Source organism: Lithobates pipiens, unplaced genomic scaffold (genome assembly GCF_037356315.1).
Source record: "Lithobates pipiens isolate NorthernLeopardFrog02 unplaced genomic scaffold, aLitPip1_a1.2 Scaffold_19, whole genome shotgun sequence".
Taxonomy (NCBI): Eukaryota; Metazoa; Chordata; class Amphibia; order Anura; family Ranidae; genus Lithobates; species Lithobates pipiens.
The window spans coordinates 119,479,169-119,499,831 of NW_027507764.1; positions in this window are offsets into that span (position 1 = coordinate 119,479,169).

A 20,663-nucleotide genomic window follows, 5' to 3' on the forward strand; every position below is an offset into this window, starting at 1 on the left:
ACACAGATCCCAGAGGCAGCGGGGACCGTCCTCATTGCGCAGCGCGGCTCGCGCATGCGCAGTAGGGAACCGGGAAATGAAGCCGAAAGGCTCCATTTCCTGATTCCCATACCCAAGATGGCGGCGGCAGCACTCGAGTGTCGATCTAGAGATCGGCTTCGGGTGCCGACATCGCGGGCGCGCTGGACAGGTAAGTGTCACTATTTTAAAAGTCAGCAGCTGCAGTATTTGTAGCTGCTGACTTTAAAAAAAAAAAAAACGCGGAGTCCCGGCGGACTCCCGCTTTAATGTTGCTGTTTATTGTTTATGTCTCACATTAATGTTGCTGTTTATTGTTTATGTTTCACATTTTGACTACAACCGGGATGTGGCGTTTATGTTTAAACAGTTCCCCTCTACACTACATTTTTCTCACCCTTGTTTTAGCAAAGCCCCCAAACTTGTGTCCCCTGGATTACGGAGACCTCGTGGTCCCCGTCGGTTCTCTCGTCTCCACACAGCGGTCCTACTGGACGTCTGCTGACACCCCCACCCCTATCCCTTTAGGTGGCACAGTGTACCTGTCACCACCTCGGGTGTTGCTTCTTCACCTTTATCTCTGCCTCTTTGGTAGACCCTCCACTTGCCTCCACTTTCCCCATACCCCCTTACCTCCCCACAGTTTGTCTCCCCCTCCTCCTCCCCTCTCTGACAAGTACAATACCCCTCCCTCTTTCGCCCTATCTTGCGCCAAATTTTCCCTTCATGTGTGGCTCCGCTCCCCCCGATTGTACCTCCCTCACGCTTCAGGTTCACAGCCCCTATACCCTCTGACCTTCCTAAACTTAGTTCCGATTCTACGTTCTGCCATGCAAAGTAAGCCATCCTCCCCATCCCCCCTAACCCTGAAATGTGTATCATTAAACGCAAAAGGCCTAAATCTTCCTGAGAAAAGATCACAATTACTGTCCTCCCTCACACAACACAAGGCACACTTCATCTATTTACAAGAAACACACTTTAGGTCTGATGCGATTCCCAAACTGTCCAATCATATATACTGAACTGCATTCCATGCCCCGAACCCCGATTCCAAGACCAAAGGGATTTTGATCCTAGTGTCTAAACATGCAGATTTTCAATTATCTGATTCCTTGCAGGCAGATTTCTCTTCCTCAAGGGCACTTATGCTTCAAAACCAATAATGCTGGCTAATATTTATTGCCCTAACGAACATTATGTTACGTTCTTTCGGAAGACCTGCAAACTTCTATCCACTTTCCAGAAGGGTGTGCTGGTCCTCGGAGGTGATTTCAATGTCCCTTTGAACCCTATCCTAGATTGTTCCTCTGGATCCTCTAGTTTACCCTTTAAGGCCCTAAGACAAATTAAGCAGGAACTCCAGCAACTGTCCTTACAAGATGCCTGGTGCACCCTGTTCCCCTCCTTGAAAGATTATACCTTTTTCTCCTCCCCGCACCAGAAATACTCCAGGATCGACTATTTCTTCCTGTCCCAACCAGATCTATCCTGCCTACAACTGTCCACAATAGAACCTATGTTCCTTTCCGATCACCATCCAATTACACTCACCCTCAACTTCCCCGAGACTCACACGACAACAAAAATCTGGCGGTTGAACCCATCCCTTTTAAAGGACCCTGCTACTATAGACCGCATATGCACACAAATTTACCAATACTTCTCTCAGAATGATAATCAGGAGGTGTCTCCTATCTGCCTCTGGGAAGCACACAAGTGCGTGATCCAAGGTGAGCTACTTTCCTTAGCGGCAAAAGCCAAAAAAGAAGCCCAAGATAGGATGAACGCACTAATGAGCACTATTAAATCACTAGAATTAATTCACAAGCAGACACAAGCACAGTCTACCCTCCAGGAACTCATTCACACCCGCTAAGATCACTAAACGAAGATACATTCTTGGCAAGAGAATCTTCTATGAGCATGGCAACAAGAGCGGGTGCCTACTTGCCCGCTCAGTCCAAGCTTCCAAACCTTCCACCATAATTCACCACATTCGCAGCAAGCGAGGGGATCTTCTGGCCAAGAATGAGGACATAGCAGGCGAATTTGAGAGAGTTTACTCAAATCTGTACAACTTACACTCTGGTCCGGGACATCAGACCCCTTCTGAAACCTGAACCAAAAACATCAGAGATTTTCTTGCTCAATACAGTCCAAAACCTTTAACCCCCAACAGATTCAAGAGATGGAGAGCCCCCTTTCAGGAAAAGAGTTGAATAATGCCATTAAACAAATGAAACCAGGTAAGAGCCCGGGGCGGGATGGCTTCACCCTCCAATATTATAAACTTTTCTCCGATGTCCTAGCCCCTAGGCTTCTCTCCACTTTCAATGCACTGGAGGATCCCCTTGTGTCTCTGGGTAACATGCTGTCGGCGCATATTTCTGTCATCCCTAAGGAAGGGAATGAACCCACCCAAGTAGCCAGCTACAGACCAATTTCGCTTTTAAATGTCGATATTAAGCTGTATGTTTTTAAAATTCTGGCTAATAGGCTACTTCCTCTGCTGCTCGATCTTATCTCCAGGGATCAGGTGAGATTTGTCCCGGGTAGAGAGGCCAGGGACAATACAATCCGTACCCTTAACATTCACCATTGGCTAACAACCTCGAACTCTAAAGGCTTTTTCCTTTCCTTGGATGCGGAGAAGGCGTTCGATAGAGTGGCCTGGGACTATATGCAGGAAGTACTCAGGGCTCTGGGCCTAGAGTCATGCATGCTGACGCATGTTATGTCCCTTTACGCCTGTCCCACCGCAGCCGTGAGGATCACTGGCCACCTGTCGAGCGACTTCTCCATCTCCAATGGCACACGTCAGGGCTGCCCCCTATCGCCCCTAACGCGAAATCTCAAGCCTTAAACGTATCCCTTACCCTGCAGGAACTACTCCATTTCCAAGAATATTTCCCCTTTCAGTGGGAAGCGGATGCGATAACTTACCTTGGTATTCAGATCCCTTCCGATCTGTTCAATCTCTATGTAAGGAACTTCCATGAGGCTCTCCTTAAGACGCAAAACCACTTGAAAGACTGGATGGGTTTGAATGTCTCCTGGTTTGGCTGCTCAGCCTTAATCAAGATGATCATTCTACCACGCCCTCCTGTACCTAATTCAATCTATCCCGATTCACCTTCCCCCTCACTTATTCTCAAGCTACAAGAAAGCCTGCTCAGCCTTTATTTGGAAGGGCCCCCCCTGCATTAAATATAAAAGACTAAAGCTTTACAAAACCAAAGGAGGTATTGGCTTACCAGACCTACATAGGTACTATATGGTGTGTCACCTTACTAGAATAGCAGACTGGAATATACACAGGCCTAAAGCCGCGTACACACGGGCGGACTGTATGGCCAACTTAGTCCGTCAGACAATCCGACGGACAGTCCGTCCTACTTTCGAATGAACGGACTTGACCACACACGATGAACAAACAGTCCGTTGAAAGCTTGTGCGATGACGTGTACAGCACGTACGACGGGACTAGAAATAGGACGTCCAATACACAGCAATGCAACCTTCTGCCGTGTAAATCCTTTCTGAGCATGCGCCATACTTAGTCCGTCCAACTAGCCTACTCACGAGCGGATTGTCCGCTGAAACCAAAGTCTGACGGACAATATTACGGAAATTCCGAAATACTTAGTCCGCCAGACTGCACGCTGAAAAAGTCCGCTGAAGCCCACACACGAGCGGACTGTCCGCTGAAATGTGTTTCGGCGGACTAAGTTGGACAGACAGTCCGCCCGTGTGTACGCGGCTTAAAAAAAAATGGACATGTCTGGAAAACTCCTTCACTCCTGACTCTCTTCATTTACTACCCTGGTTACCTTCAAAACATTGGCCGCCCCACATTTCTACACACCCACTTATATACCCCTTTCTCTCAGTTTTCAAAAAAGCATCCCAATCCGGGACATTTTCTCGCCTTCCGGGACCTCTAACCTCCTTGAGAGGAAACCCAGCCTTCCCTCCAGGTGAATCCCAACAATTTTTACGCCAAGAATGGCCATATAAGGACATCTTAGCCTCACAATTTTTCTCGGGTGGGACCCTCATCCCTCTAGAGAAACTGAACTCCATCTCCAAAACCACCTCCTTCCACTTCTGGACCTAAAGGCAAATAAGACATTTCCTTGCGACACATACACTGCAGGACCACTGGACAAGACAACTCACACCTTTTGAAGAAATTTGCCATCGTAAGACACCCCAAAGACACCTCGTATCTCGCCTTTATGCCCTCCTCTCGGAGGACCCAAACTATGCACCACACTCCTACACCTCTAACCAAAGAAGACTGGGATACCGTATTTGAATATGTTTAAATTCTCCCCAACTGTCCCTAATATTTGCTGGAGGTGCGAAAAAGCGGAGGGCACCATGATCCACATTTGGTGGACTTGTGATAAACTGCAACCCTTCTGGACAGAGGTCCATGACCTGATAACCCAGATAACCACTTTCCCCCTATATTTTTCACCCACACAGTTCTTACTACACCATACATCTCTACTAAGGAAAGACTACTACAAATCGTTAGCCATGCACATGGTGAATGCGGCTAAGCTTTGCATACCAATCCACTGGCGTTCAAAAAGCGCCCCCACGATTAAAGAATGGCTGATGCGGATCTCCCATATTAAAAGTATAGAAGAACTAATCCACATCTCACAAGATAGAATGCACAAATTCTCGGTCACCTGGACTTGCTGGAACCACTTTGTCACATCAGACAGATACCGCCAATACATGTCCTAAAATAATCTCCCAGAAGAAATTCTAAACTCCCTCAATGGACTGGAGAACTCGGGGGAGATGGGGGGGTGGAGCCACATGGGAGTGTCCCACTACCTTAATTCCTGGATCTAATACCCTCCCGACACCCCCGCCCCACCTGTGTTTCCCAGTCCCCCACCCCACCAGACCTCCCTCCCATCTCCCCCTTTCCCTTCCGTCTCCCCCTTTCCCTTATGTCCTTTTTCTTTCTACTTTCTTTTTGGTTTCGTTGTGCCTAGGGTCGAACACTTCGGCTCCGGTCTGATTCTCCCCATCACTGCTTTCCGCTATCCTCCCTAGTCACCCTCGGCTGCCACCAAATACGCTCTGCCAGGTTATGAGATGCCCGTGTTTAGGACCCGGAACGAAGGCTCACGCCACCTTGTATAGCAGTCATTTTATGGTGGGGGGGTGAAATTGAAATAGAGATCCCCGCCTTCAGATGCCAGAGTGTTCACGCAACTTTAAACCTGGGTCGTTAATCCCTAGATGGTTGTACTAATCTGTAACCTGGGATTGTACTTTCGTTTTACTGTAAACAAGGTGGCTCTTTTAAGACCATATATGTTTTCTTGTATGTATTCCAAGTTTCTATTGTTAAAATAAAAAAAAAATTAATGGAAAAAAAAAGGTTGGCTATCCCCTCAATAATTAGTCAAAAAGCAATTTAAATCGAATTCTATGTTGAGTCCCAAGGGCTGCATTGAATTAAGCCAATACAACCACTGGGTCTCATTTTGACAAATGGCTTTTTTGAGATCTGTGCCTCTCTAGTTGGAAGTCACTTGGTCTATGCCATAAAATGTCAAAAGAAGCGGATCCCTGTTATGGCAGAGCCGGAAGTGTCTGGAGACACTATGATTCAAAAAACCTTTGGTGATATTATTATTATTATACTGGTCACATGTTCATTAATATGTACCCTTAGTTCCCGTGTGGTCCTCCCCACATACTCTAGGGAACAAGGACACTCCAAGACATAAGTTACATGCTTGGAGTAACACGTGATCAAAGGTTTAATGGTGAACTCCTGATGGGTGACATTCGATTGAAATTTGGTAATTTTCTTAGTCTGTCATATAGTGGTACAACAAGCTTTGCATCGGGTACAATAATGAAACCCCGACCCATCAAAAAACATGGGTTGCTTCTTTGGGGGATCTGGTACATTGGGCGCAATAATATGTCTTATGCCTGGGGCCCTCCTATAAATGAATTGCGGTCTAGTGGGTAATGTGTTTTTCAAGTCCCTATCTTTTAACAGTATTGGCAAGTATTTCTTAAAGACCTTTTCAATGTCTTTATATTGTCTGTGAAAGCTTGAGACAAAAGCTAAACCCCCTTGTCAAAAGGAGGGGTTCTTTTTATTAGTTAATAATTGCCCCCTATCCATTCATAGCACCTGATTTTTTGTTGTTATAAGGGACTGTTAGGAGTGGCCCTTTTCCTGAAATCTATTAATTAATATCTTGGCTTGTGTGTGAAAGTCTGTAAGATTATCACAATTGCTCCAAACTCGCATAATTTGCCCTTTAGGTACCCCCCCAAACCACTGGGGATGGTGACAACTGTTAATCGTCACAAATCCATTTCTGTCTGTCACCTTGAAGTGGGTTTTAGTGCCAATTCTAGTTTCACTTTTTGTCAAAGTGAGATCCAGAAAATTGATGATTTCCAAACTACTATCCACTGTGAATTTAAAGCCATACTCATTATTATTCATATTTGCTAAAAACATTTTTAATTCATTGTGGGGACCACCCCGCAAGAGAATTATATAATCAATATACCTTTTATAGTACAATAGAAATTTGTTGGGTATTTTATATATATATTCCCCCTCCCACTTATTAAGCACTATATTGGCTATGTTGGGGGTATACCTTAATTTGATTAAAATAGGTGTCCTGAGCCCAAAAGTAATTATTGCCCATAACTAGTTGGAATCCTTCAACCATAAAGTTGACTTGTGATATACTCAATCCGGGTTTCTCCGTGAGGGCTAATTTGACTGCTAAAAGGGGATCTGACTGTCTAATGTTGGTATGAAGTGATTCGATATCCACCAATAACAATGTAGTTTGCTCATCAACCTCCATAGTTTGAAGTGTTTTAATGAGATCACGGCTATCTTTCAAATAGGATCTACCCCTAGTGACCTATAGGGTTCCTTCCACCCCCTGGACCCCCCCCCTGTTGGTAATGGTCTTGGTACATAGGAGGCCTGCCTCTCTAGTTCCCTCTAAAATGTCCCCATGGGGGTCTGGGTGGATAGGGCCTTGGCTATAATGCTGGTAATTGTAGTCCGATGTGCGATTCTCAAATGGTGCATACCTATTTTGAGTAGGTATGGAATAGGGTGCTGGATAAGGATAAAAGTTGGGGTTGATGTTTTAACTAGGTCAAGTATACCCATTTTGGGGTGGATATTGTTTGGTGTTATTATTAGATTTCACTGGTTGCTTTTTAGGTGTCTGTGAATTGTTCTTAAACCCCTTGGCCAATTGGGCCACTACATTGTGGACTTCTACTTCCCTCACTACTGATGATTCCTTAGAACTGGCTGGATTAGGCTCCTCCTGCCATGTATAAACTTTACTTTCTTCATAATCCTTTACATCCCTCTGGTATTTTTTTAACTTCTTTGTTTTAATTTTTCTATCGTATTTAGATGAATCTGCAGTTTTTTTAATAGTAATAGCAGCGATCATCGATTTTTATCGTGACTGCAACATTATAGCGGACAGATCAGAAACTTTTGGTACAATTTTGGGACCATTCACATCTATACAGTGATCAGTGCAATTAAAAATGCATTGATTACTGTGTGAATGTCACTGGCAGTGAAGAGGTTAACCACTAGGTGGCGTCGTAGGGGTTAAGTGTGCCCTAGGGAGTGATTCTAATTGTGGGGGGGGGGCTACGTGTGACACAACACTGATCACTGCTCCCGATTACAGGGAGCCGTGATCAGTGACAGTGTCACTGGGCAGAATGGGGAAATGCTTGTTTACACTAGCATTTCCCCGTTCTTCCTCTCCATGAGACGATCACGGGTATCCACATGGACATCTAGTCTGTGGTACCCGCGATCACGCTCATGAATCTCCCGGTGGGCGCACGTGCGCCCGCAAGCGCCTCTTAAAGGACAATGTAGAGGTGCGTGATTTTGCCTGTATGTGCCCTTCTGCCACAGTATATATGTGTGAGGCGGTCGGAAAGCGGTTAGAGAGAGATTTTAATATTTATTTGTTAATAAAATGGCCAAACGGCCACTTTTCTCCAGCTCAGTGTCAAGTATAATTATATATACAAAGTTTGAGAATGTTTAGGATTGTTATGGGGATGGTTATATATCTGAGGTACCTTAGCCAAGACAAGCCCGTAGCAAAAAAATAAAAAAATAAGCGAAGGGTTTGATGATAGGGTAGACAGTGATAACTGATAAGAAAGGGTTAATTACAGGGAGTGAGCAGGGCAAGGTTATTAGGATTGTCTGGTGGTTTTTCAGGAAGGTGGGGGCTGCTGTGAGGGGAGACGTGCAGAGCACACAGCAACAGACTTGTGGTAGATCCAAAAAAAGAAGGAAGTCCCGCCCTCCCACCCTTCAATTGTGGATTGTTTTTTCATTTTATTAGCCTAGACATGTGGCAGTTGGGGTCTGTGGAGGCATTACCAATTCTGAGCTGTAATGTTTGTCCCTGAGCGGGTGTTGCGCGACTGGGGATAGTGAAGTGATAGTGCGGCCAATAAACAGGCCAGGGACAAGTTATTTCTCATGCACAGCATAGGTATACTTATAATTACACCCTAAAGCACATTCTGCTATATTTTCTGAGTATGGGGATACCACATGTGTAAGATTTTTTCGTAGCCTAGATGCATAGAGGGACCTAAAATCCAAAGAGCACCTTTGGGCTTTCAAGGAGCATAAATTACACGTCTAATTTCCTGACTACCTAACTAATTTTTTAAGGCCGTGAAGCACCAGGACAGTAGAAACACCAACAAAATTACCCCATTTTGGAAAGCAACACTCCAAAGTATTTTCTGAAAGGCACAGTGAATCTTTGAAAACTTTGCAATTTTTTTTGAACAATCAGGAAAGAAAATGAAATATTTTTTTTTTTTTACATAGAGTTGTCAAGTAATAATTTCTAACACACAGCATAGGCATAAAAACATATTCTGCTACTTTTCAAGTCAATGGAAATACCACATGTATGAGATTTTTTCACAGTATAGCCACATAGGGGGCCCGAAATTCAAGGCGCACCTTCAGGCGTTCTAGGGACATAAATTATGCATCTCATTTCCTGACTACCTATTACGTTTTTGTGACGCCCCTTATACAGCTTTAGGCCTGAGCCCCCTTGCCTGACCACCAACATTCCTCAGGGCCCACCCACTGGCCACCCCACCTAATCCGCCCACTAGCCATCCCACCAAATCCTTCAGTGCCTCAGACCCCTCACACCTGTGCACTCTCAGCCCCCCTCATACCTGTACGCTCTCAGGCGCCCCTCACACCTGTACACTCTCAGCCCCCCATACCTGTATGCTCTCTGCCCCCCTACCTGTACACTCTCAGCCCCCTCACACCTGTACGCTGCCAGCCCCCCTCACACCTGTATGCTCTCAGTCCACTTACACCTGTACACTCTCAGCCCTCCCTCACATGTGTATATATGTCACACGTATGCACACACAGACATGCACACACACACACATACCTACACAGAAATGTACACTCAAAGACGTGTACACACACAGACATGCACACACAGACACAGAGACATGCACATGCACACACACACACACACACACAGACATGTATACACAAGCCAGCTATAGATGAGGGCGGTGGGCAAGTTCTTGATAACACGGTAGTGTTTGCATTGGTCCAGCAGTGCACCAACACCTTTGCTGCCATTGTGCTCTTGCTGGGTGTTTGGTGTGTTCCTGTACCTTTAAGGAGGGGTGGCTCCCCTTCAGTCCACCTGCCCTCATCTAACCATCAGAATGCATGTGCCTCCACTGCGGGGACACCATGTTAGTGTTAGGACCACAGATACCGGGGTGCCTTGACGTGGCTCTGTGGCTCACGCATGCGTTTGCAAATGCGTGCGGACTAAACCCCTGTTTTTAACGCATACTGTTAGACAGGTTAATTTGGTTGTCTGCGAGCTGGTGGTAAGTAGGCTTTGGTTTTTCCCTGGGCATTCCCCAGACCTTGTTGTTACCTGTTGTTTAGCCTTCCAAAGCCACTTACTGCGATAGCCAGCTATAGATGAGGGCGGTGGGCAAGTTCTTGATAACACGGTAGTGTTTGCATTGGTCCAGCAGTGCACCAACACCTTTGCTGCCATTGTGCTCTTGCTGGGTGTTTGGTGTGTTCCTGTACCTTTAAGGAGGGGTGGCTCCCCTTCAGTCCACCTGCCCTCATCTAACCATCAGAATGCATGTGCCTCCACTGCGGGGACACCATGTTAGTGTTAGGACCACAGATACCGGGGTGCCTTGACGTGGCTCTGTGGCTCACGCATGCGTTTGCAAATGCGTGCGGACTAAACCCCTGTTTTTAACGCATACTGTTAGACAGGTTAATTTGGTTGTCTGCGAGCTGGTGGTAAGTAGGCTTTGGTTTTTCCCTGGGCATTCCCCAGACCTTGTTGTTACATGTATACACAAGCACACACACACACACACAGACATGTACACATGTACACCCATACATAGACATGTACACACACACAGAAATGTACACACACATAAACATGTACACACATGCATACACACAGATATGCCCACATACACACACATGCACACACACAGACATGTACACACACACACACATGCACACACACATACACAAAGACACACATACACACACAGACATGTACACCCACACACACACACACATGTACACAACCACCCCCCACCCCCCTTCACTTGTAAAACAGCCCTTACTTCCTAGGGTCTTCCTAGTCCCAGCTCTTGTTTTCCCATGTGGCTGAGATATAGATAGGTGCTGCAGTCCAGGATACAGTACAGGCAGCACATACGCAGGAAGTTGCCAGATGTGGCAGCAAAGAGCCCGATGTGAGCTCACTGACACAGAGCAGCAGCAGCTACTGACTCACGCTCATACAGAAGCAGCCACGGATCTCCCCTGTACCCGCACCTACCTTCTCCCATCCCTGCCAGATGGCCAGGCCCTTTCAGACGTCCGGGACCCTTACAAGTGTATGGGCTGTACCCCCCTGATGGCGGTCCTGCTTGGAGCACCAGGACAGTAGAAACACCCAAAGAATGACCACATTTTGGAAAGCAAACATGCCAATTTATTTTTTAGGAGGCATGGTGAGTCTTTTGAAGACTTCATTTGTTTGCCATAAGTTTTTGGAAAGTGAAGAAATAATATGAGAATTTTTTTTTACACAAAGTTAATTTAATAAGATATTTCTCACACAAAACATAGGCATACTTATGATACCACATGCGTGACACTTTTTCACTGTCTGGGCTGATTATTTACCGGACATTGCATCTTGTGTATCACACAAATATACCAATTATATCAAAGCCAGTTTACTGTAATGGTCGTCACCTAAAGCAATCCTAGTTCCTATAAGCCAAGTAAGCCTAGCCTACTGGTAACATGGCTAACCCCAGGAATGTCATGTTCACTGATCAGAAAGTACAGGAGGCTGCAGAAAGGAAAGACAAAAGAGTTCCTCTGGTTCCAGGAGTTCAGTTGTCCGCAGGGGATGGCTGGGAATGGTGTATCACAGAAACATAGTTGGATGTGCAGATGGGTCAGTTCAGGCCCCAGGCAGAGACATGGTCTGCAAACAGGCAAAGGCAGAAATGTGGCCAATAAACAGGGCAGAGTCAGAACAGGCAGCAGGAGGTTTGAGGCTGCTTTGTCTAATGCTAATGCACAGAGCAGGTAAGTATGACATGTTTATTACTTTTTAAAAAATGATCGTTTACAACCATTTTAACATCCAAGCATATTTATTGAAGTTTCAAAAGTTAAAACCATCTGTAATGACATGTTTCAGCCAATCTTGGCCTTAATCATAGTAACATAAAAACAACAACAAAAACAAACAGAAAAGCCTTTCTTTTTATGGATCAAACACATCTTACTTCTAGGCTGCCAAAGCAAAAGTGGAAACAAAAATTGGAGAGAATAATATGTCTCTTGTATTTACTTATGGGAAATCAAACGTTTTACTCATCTCATTTAAAAAAGAAAAAAAAACTTAAAATAATCAATAGAAAAAATATATAATGCTAACACATATCTTAACCGATTTCATAACCATGATCAAAATAAACCACCGCAAAATATCTCTTTTCTCATATATGTTTGATCTGTATAAAGCATGACTTTTCTCATTGTTAAGCTACTATAATTAAGGCCATGACTGCCAGAATTGTGTCATCTGGGATGTTTTTTGTCTTATGGATCTTGAATAAATACAGTGTGCTTGATTTTTAATGCTGCTTTTGGTTCAATGTGCTGACGGTTTGTATCATAAGCTGTGAAGGAGGAACCTTTGTTTTGCACTTGGAATAGCGAAATCTGGTGATCTGATAAACTGAATGAGCTGTCTTCCTATCCTATTTCACTTATTATAGATATCAAAGAAGAGAAGGTGGAGTAAGAGATGCTGCAAGTTGGGAATGAAAGATGCTGCAAGTTGCAAGCTGCAAGATGATCAGACAGAGATAATTGTAAATTCCATTTTGGCAAAAAAAACATGCATACACTGCGGAATAATACAAACCAGACTATGGAAGGGTCACAAGCAGCAATGACTTTGTGATTCAATGGGGGGTAACATATGACTGCATAACATAGACTCATAGACTCTATAGCAACAGAGCATCTGCAAGTGACTCATTAAAACAGTTCAGATTACAAACAGCTACAATTATCCTACTCACAAATAAAACATTGCTTTCAGTGAAGTCCAGGATAGCTCTAGTAACGCAGACCAACAGCTGTGGGGATCCAAAGCCTGATGACACAGGGAAGCCAACGCACTGAAACTGGAGTACTCAGGTAGCAAATGGGGAGATATTCTCCACAATAGCTGGGTCTTCTGGAGCAGTGGTTCTCAACCCTGTCCTCAAGTACCTCAACAGGCCATGTTTTGGGAATTTCCCCTAGATAAAATTGCTGTTCAAAATACCAAGCCATTGACTCTGATTTAAAGCACCTGTGTAAGATAAGGGAAAACCTGCAAGCATGGCCTGTTGGGGGTACTTAAGGACAGGGTTGAGAACCACTGTATTGGAAAACCTGTGTGCTATTAGTCTTCTACCCACAAACCTGCCATTGCTTTTGCTTCAATGTGCTGTCAGTTTGTATCATAACCTGTGGAGAAGGAAGCTTTGTTGTGCATTTAGAATAGCGGGAAGTGGTGATGAGATGAATTGAGTGAGCTATCTTCCTATACTATTTCACTTATCATAGATAAGTATCATGGAAGAGGAGAAGGAATAGGAGATGCTACAGGTTGGGAATGAGGCTGACCATCTGCATATTAGATGTTCAAACAATATAACAGGATGGGTAATTATCTGAATGATCAGACCAAGTGTAACTGTAACTTGCAGCTTGCTAAACAGGTGCAACATTAGAATTAATAATGCAAAACAGAATCAGAATGGCAGAGAGCATGCATACACTGCAGAATAATACAAAACAGATAATGAAATCTAAACAAGACAGCAATGTCTTTGTGTTTCAATGAAGGTAACATGTGGCATGATAACATAGTCTGTACAAGACTTTGCAGCAAGAGAACCCAACTGAGAATCACTAATTCATTAAACCAGTTCAAAATACAAACAGCTATTTGTGATTATCCTCATAAACAGCATCCCTATCAGTGAAGTCCACGGTAGCTCTGGTAACATAGACAAGCAGATGGAGGGATCCAAGACACAGGTCTTCCCCCCACTGGTACTGGAGTATCCTGGTTGTAATCAGGGAGGGGTTCCCCACAGTGCCTGGGTCTTCCAGAGAAGCAGTGTGAAATTAGGCTCCAGCCAAGCTACTCGCACACAGGGAGAATTGTACAATTCATCAGAAAGTTTGGGGATTTTTTTCATTATTTAAATTTCATTAAACCTGGCGGTTCATGTAACCCTATGTACAGCAGCACATTGCAATGCATCATATAATGTGCCGGAATGTGCTGCATAAAAATGTATCTCCTGTCCTACTTTTTTTTGCAGTGGACACCAATGCAGCATGTTGGTGTGAATTGAGGAAATAGGACATGGGCAAATTGCTTTGCCTTTGTGTTGGGACAGCATTGGGCAAGGCTGCTCAGCACAGACCATATGAAGCTGGTTTAAATGAGCCCTAACACACACAGAAAAATAAATAAAAGGAAAGAGAGTTTATTTTTGCCACAGAGACATGCAAAGTCTTTTGTTCCAAAAGAAATTTCCTATGCTTTCTGCAATTTAACTCTCCCTACCGCTTGCACCATACAGTGTACATCCAGGTTCATTCTCGGAATGCTAAGAATTGACTTAGGTACTTGGGATGTAACTTCTGTGACAACTGCAAGAGTTACACTATCAATGGTCACCCAATAGCCAAATAGCAACATCAGGGGGCCCAGAAGAAGTCTAGAGGGAAATAGTGGCGACACCTGACAGATTGGCAATTGGTGCTTGCGTCTGTTATGGTTATAAGGGGGACTACTAGGAGACAATTGTGCAATAATGTGCAAGCACACATTGGGGCTGATTTACTAAGATAAATAGCCTGTCCACTGCAAGTGCACCCACAAGTGTACTTCAAGTGCACTGAAAGTGCATTTGCTTTAGATCTGAGGGGAACAAGCAAGGGAAATAAAAAAATGCATTTCTGCTTGCACATGACTGGATGGTAGAACTCAGTAGAGCTTACTTTCATTTCAGAGCTTCCCCTCAGATCTAGAGCAAATGCATTTGAAGTGCACTTGAGGGTCCACTTGCAGGTGCACTTGCAATGCACAAACCATTTGCCTTTAGTAAATGAACCCCTGTGTCTACTTGAACCTTATTGCAACAACCCTCCTAATAAACTTTAAATCCATTTGAGCCCCAAACACCACTGCATGGATGGCATAACTCTCCTTGTCAGCGCTGGAGAAACAAGCACCAACAGCATTAGCCCTTACAGTTTTATTGACATGATGATATTTTTTTTCCTGTGCCACTATGAGGCACCCAAACTACCCAATAAGCAATATCTGTTTGTCCAACAGGTCCTTTCCTCCCTAGCCTAAATGGCATTTGCCACAGCTGGTAGTTGGATAGAAAGGCATGTCAAATAATTGAATGTGGTTGTAAAAGTAGACTTTTTTTTTTTTTTTTACTTTACTGCATTCTTAAGCCTTGGTGTCAGGAACAGCATGCCAGCCATTAGATTCATGCACATGTTCATAGAAGCCTAGGTAAATGAGCAACTATGCACACATTACTGCATAGGCTCATTGCTGAATGTTCTTTCAGCTGTATTCTTGTGACCCATGACCTGTGATCTTGCATTACCAGCACGCCCAAGTTCCAGTCACCAGTTCCTGCACCCTGGTACTTGTGCCCTTCCATCACCCTAGCTTCCAGGAGTGCTCAGACTGATATTGTGCAAGTTGCCACTCTCATTATCTCAGGCTCTTCATACAAGTATGTGACATTTGGATAAATAAACCTTTTCAGACTTCTTAAAGAGAGCTAGTTTATGTAAGAAGCTGAATATTTAAACTTGCATCATTATAAAAATGTAGGCCTACCTATGAAATACATATACTGAACCCCTTTATTCAGCTAAAAAGCCTATAGTGGGATAAGTGGTGGGCAAGGCAAGCCATCTAGAGAGAAGTGTATTGGAAATTTCCTCACATAAATTAGGAGAAGACACAGAACAGTCGCAGCACTATACTAATGAAAAGGGTTTTAACAACTGCTCATATTTCTTTTTTTTTTGTGTTGTTCTCACAAGAAGAGTTTCTCTAAAACAATGCAGCACATTGCGTGATTAGCAAGAAGAAACAGACTGTGACGTTTCTCAGAAAAATCAGATCAAAGGCAATCTCTAAGTGGAACATATGCAGAACATACCAGCTGGAAGATCAATGCTCTCACTACTTCACGTTCCACAAGCTGTCCATCATCAAGTTACCAGGCTGGTGTTTAACGAGAAACTGAGCTCCAAAACTAAAGCTTAACATCCGTGTTTGTGGGGATAGAAATAGTACCAAATATGTGTCTATATAAAAGAAGAACTGACCAGGCAACAGAAGGCTAACACTTGATTCTTATCCCCTAAAAACAGAGAACTTTTCTTGATAACATCCTACTCCCCCTCAACATTTGACATAGAACTAATTCAATTTGACATTCCAAACATTACTGAGTAAGAGCATTTCTAATAATTCCATAAAAGATTAAGTAGAGATGGCTAGAAGCTGGCTTGGTGGTGAGAAGGGTAAATAAGGTCACCAATTTAAAAGAGAAGTGGCAGGGGTGGGTAGATTGAATCATTCATATTTGTCCTATATCTCCTTGAATCTCTGACAGCAGATCTAGGTACCTAGGTTATTGATTTCACTCACCAGTTCTAATTATTATAAAAAGGGTGCAGTAAGAAAATCAATCAGTTATTGAGTTATATTGAGTGGAGTATAGACAAGTGAGGAAAATCCATGTTTCTTTCTGGGATATGTAACAGGATACATTTAAAATAGGTACACCAGGGTAGTTCCCTCTGAAGTAAGTAAGGCTGGAGTTCAGCTTTCATGGTCCCTAAGCTATGCTTTTAATCAGTAGTCCACAATGTAGCCAGTATCAGAGTCACTATTAGGCATAGAGACATATCACTTTAAAGGTTAAATTCACCTCAACAAAATAATAAATGCACATGTGCATTATTGTTTTTACTAGAAACCTGTAAAGCATGGGTTTTCAAACTATGGCCCTCCAGTTGTTCAGAAACTACAATTCCCATCATGCCTAGTTATGTCTGTGAATGTCAGAGTTTTACAATGCCTCATGGGATGTGTAGTTTCACAATAGCTGGAGGGCCATAGTTTGAGGATCCCTGCTGTAAAGCATTGGTACCCACGATCAGTAGATTGCGGGTGCCATGCAGGACTCCTGCAGACTTCTCAGAGTATCTGTCTGCTCATACCTTGTACAGGCAGGCAGATACACACTCACAGGAAAAGACAATTAACAATAAATTGCTCAACAGCGAAATGGTAGTTCATTGAAACTACAAGCCAACAGGGGTAAAGGCTGTTAGGACTTTCCCATTTACAGAGCCCCACAGGGCCACGTTATTTTCAAACAGTGACAGCAGGTGCGCAGAGAATTAATACGAGTGGAACATGTAACTTGTTCCAAAAGGGGAACTTGTCCTGTTAGTGGCAGAGCCAAAGAAGCTGCTTTCCCCATGTATGTTGTCATTCATGTCTATTAAAGTTAAGCTCTGTTATTAATAAAAATATATATATATGATCATACTATGTGCTCCAAAAAATTGATGTGTGCTAATATATGTGCCAAAAAAGTCAAACATATTTAATGCCAGCATAGCCATTATTAATATAATCAGTGTAAATTGTGAAATAAAAGAATTGTGTTCCTTAACACAAATAAATATTAAATATTTTCAATCCCATAAACGTGACCTCAAAAATTACTGTGGATCAATAATTGTGTGTACCAACAAAACAACACAAAAAAACACAAGTAGAAAAACCCCAAACAAATGTCTAGAGAACAATCCAGTTCACTATCCAAATCCAGTTACTATAAAAATATAATAGTCTTTGTGGCCATACACCGTGCTGGTAAACAATATTTGTGCTCTTCAAAAATATTCAGTGCTCCACCACGTGCAAACATATATAATGCACTCACCAGAATCCCTAGGTCACAAGGACCAATATCACCTTTTATAAATTCAATAATGGAAAATGTTGAACTCCTCCACTGTTGTTAACAGTATTCCTTTATAAGCATAATCTCCTCAAGCAGTGGTTGTCAATAATCATGGAAAAATTGATAACAAGGTGATCGGCAACACTGCATAATATATAAAATGTTTAAAAACAACACAATTGTTGTGCTTACATATAAAAGTACCCGTACCAGCTCGATAAACCAGCACAATGCCCCTGGCAATCTGGCACTGATGTCACTCAGGACCCACTCTTCCTCAACGTTTAATATTGTGCGCCGACTAGCATGCGTTCCACTTCTATCTGGAAATTACGTGGTTATCCGACACACATCAACAGTAATTAAAAAATCTTAGGCTTATGAAAGCCTATAGGGCAAGGAAAGCAAGAAAACGTTCTGTGTTAAGGAGGTGGTCCTAAAAGAGGGGTGCTGCTTTGTGTGCAAAAAGCTGTGTGGGATTAAAATGTAGGAGGAGGTTGTAAAATAATTAAAAAAGAGAATGAACAAAAATCCAAAGCAGGAGGTTGTGGCTGTTTAATTAATTTATTCTTTGTACAAGAGATACAACAAATATATAATTGCCAAAAGTGTTCCAAGCATTAATATCGCCTTGAAGATTGATAGCTGAATCAAATGCAGAAGGAAAAGGTAATTTCTACAGCATTAATGTGCATTGCAAACAATATTGCTTAAAATATGAAATTTGACATCATTACTAAAGATTTGGTGAAAAGAAAAACCAGGGTGGCAAAACATTTTGGAAACATTTTGTATTTAATTTCCACCTTTATTTTTTCTCTCTTTTTGACTGTAGCCACCTTATTTTAAGCAGGTATCTGTAGTTAAATTTCTTGGTGGCAAGCTAAAGCCAACTTGGCTGGACTGATAGTAAAGTTTTTTTGGTCTCTCCTAGGTTACACTAATCACATCTGTGAATTTCTATCTCTGCCTGGCCAACCACTAGGAGGTTAATTGTCATTATGCAGGCTGGGAAAGGGTATAGTTATTCCGAGAGTGACCTTGGAAAGTTCTACCCCCAGGCTTCCGGGGGGGTAGATGCTGTTTGCTACCAGACCCTCTCATGATCAGCTGGATCAAGGCCTGGTTTGAGGTCTAGCTTATGTAATATGGGGATTGAAGTACCAGGGAAGATTTCCTGAGGGGCTAGAATGTAACTCTGAGATCTCACTGGAGTATGGTGTCTTATCCCCATGATGTTTTCAGCTGTCACAGTCAGAGCATCTGATCAGCTTTAAGTTGGGTTCACATTATTACATTATTGCGAATTGGATGGTTTCCCTGCATGCAATTCGCATGTCAGTAGGTTGTGAACGGCTCTCAATGGAGCTGGTTCACACATCCCCGGAGCGGCTCCGGTGCAAATTGCACAGGAGTCCTGTGCGTCTTATGGTCCATTTCAGGTCCAAATTCAGCCAAAATTTCGGACCAAAATTGGACCTGAAATGGAGAACAGAGACATATGGACACCTGCTGTGGGCAGCTCCGTAGGGCAGTGTGAACCCAGCCTTAAGATTCTCCACCTGTGAAGACTGTAAATACTCTCATCCCCCTTTTCTGGAGTCTGCTAGTGTCCTGTGCCTTACCCACTCTCCCGAAAGTATTGCGCAAGAATCATTAAATTCCTATTGTTTTACATTTCAAAGTGACTGGTGCTCTTTTTTACTCCACTATTAAATAGGACTATGCCCTAAAGTGAATAATTTGTTTTATAATATAGAATATATTTAGGCAATCATTTTGCCTTGCATTCTACAAAATAATACACAATTACTAATAAGTAATCAAACATTTATGTATATTACTGTACATAAATGTGCCAAAGACAGAAAAAAAAAAATGTGACCGGATTTATGCTATTTGTGTCTGTGCTGATAAAAGAAAACTATACCAATATCCTGTCATTGTAGCAGAATATCTTTCTGAATGCAAGAAAGCAAGGCACTATTGATCTGTGTTCCCAACAACATTTTCTACATTTCTAATTGACTTCACTGACATTTTGCCCAGAAAAGCAATAAGAAGCATTGTGAGATTTGATAACGAACACACAAAAGGTGAAAAACGCATACAACATACTTTACGTAAGCAAACAGTACAGCGCTAGAGCTGATATCTAGCTTCTTGGGTATCTGCAGATGCAGCACAAACCCTAACACCATCAATCTGAACAAGACAAGATTCAAACCTAATCAAAATAAATCAATACAGTGGCGCATAGATCCTGCTCTGCAAAATAATTGAAAACAAGTGTGTTTAGATGACTTTTGTGCAGATAGCAGAGAATATATTGTTTATTTATTTTACTTTAGGTTATGTAACATTAAGCTATTCCACAGTGCTTTTGCATAGAGCACATTACATCTTGATGGTCAGTTTAAGTAAAAGTTGCTTAAAGTTTATTTAAAACAAAAATATTTTTGGAGGGGAAGGGAGTAGAAAAAGGAAGGCTAAAGCCCCGTACACACGAGAGGACTTATGTCCGACAGACTTCCGAAGGAGTTCCGTCGGAGTTCTGCCAGAGTTCCGACAGAGTTCTGACGGACTTTTCGGCTGAGCGGACTTGGCCACACACAATCACACTAAACTCCGACGGATTCGAACGTGATGACGTACGACTGGATTCGAATAAGGAAGTTCATAGCCAGTAGCCAATAGCTGCCCTAGCGTCGGTTTTAGTCCGTCGGAATAGCATACACACGAGCGAATTTTTCGAAGGGACCGGGTCCGGCGGAGTTCCTTCGGAAAAATTTGAAGCATGTTCCATATTCTAAAGTCCTTCGGACTTTGGCGAGTCAAAAGTCCGTTGCAGCCCACACACGATCGAATAGTCTGACGGAATCAGTCCGTTGGACTTTGGATGT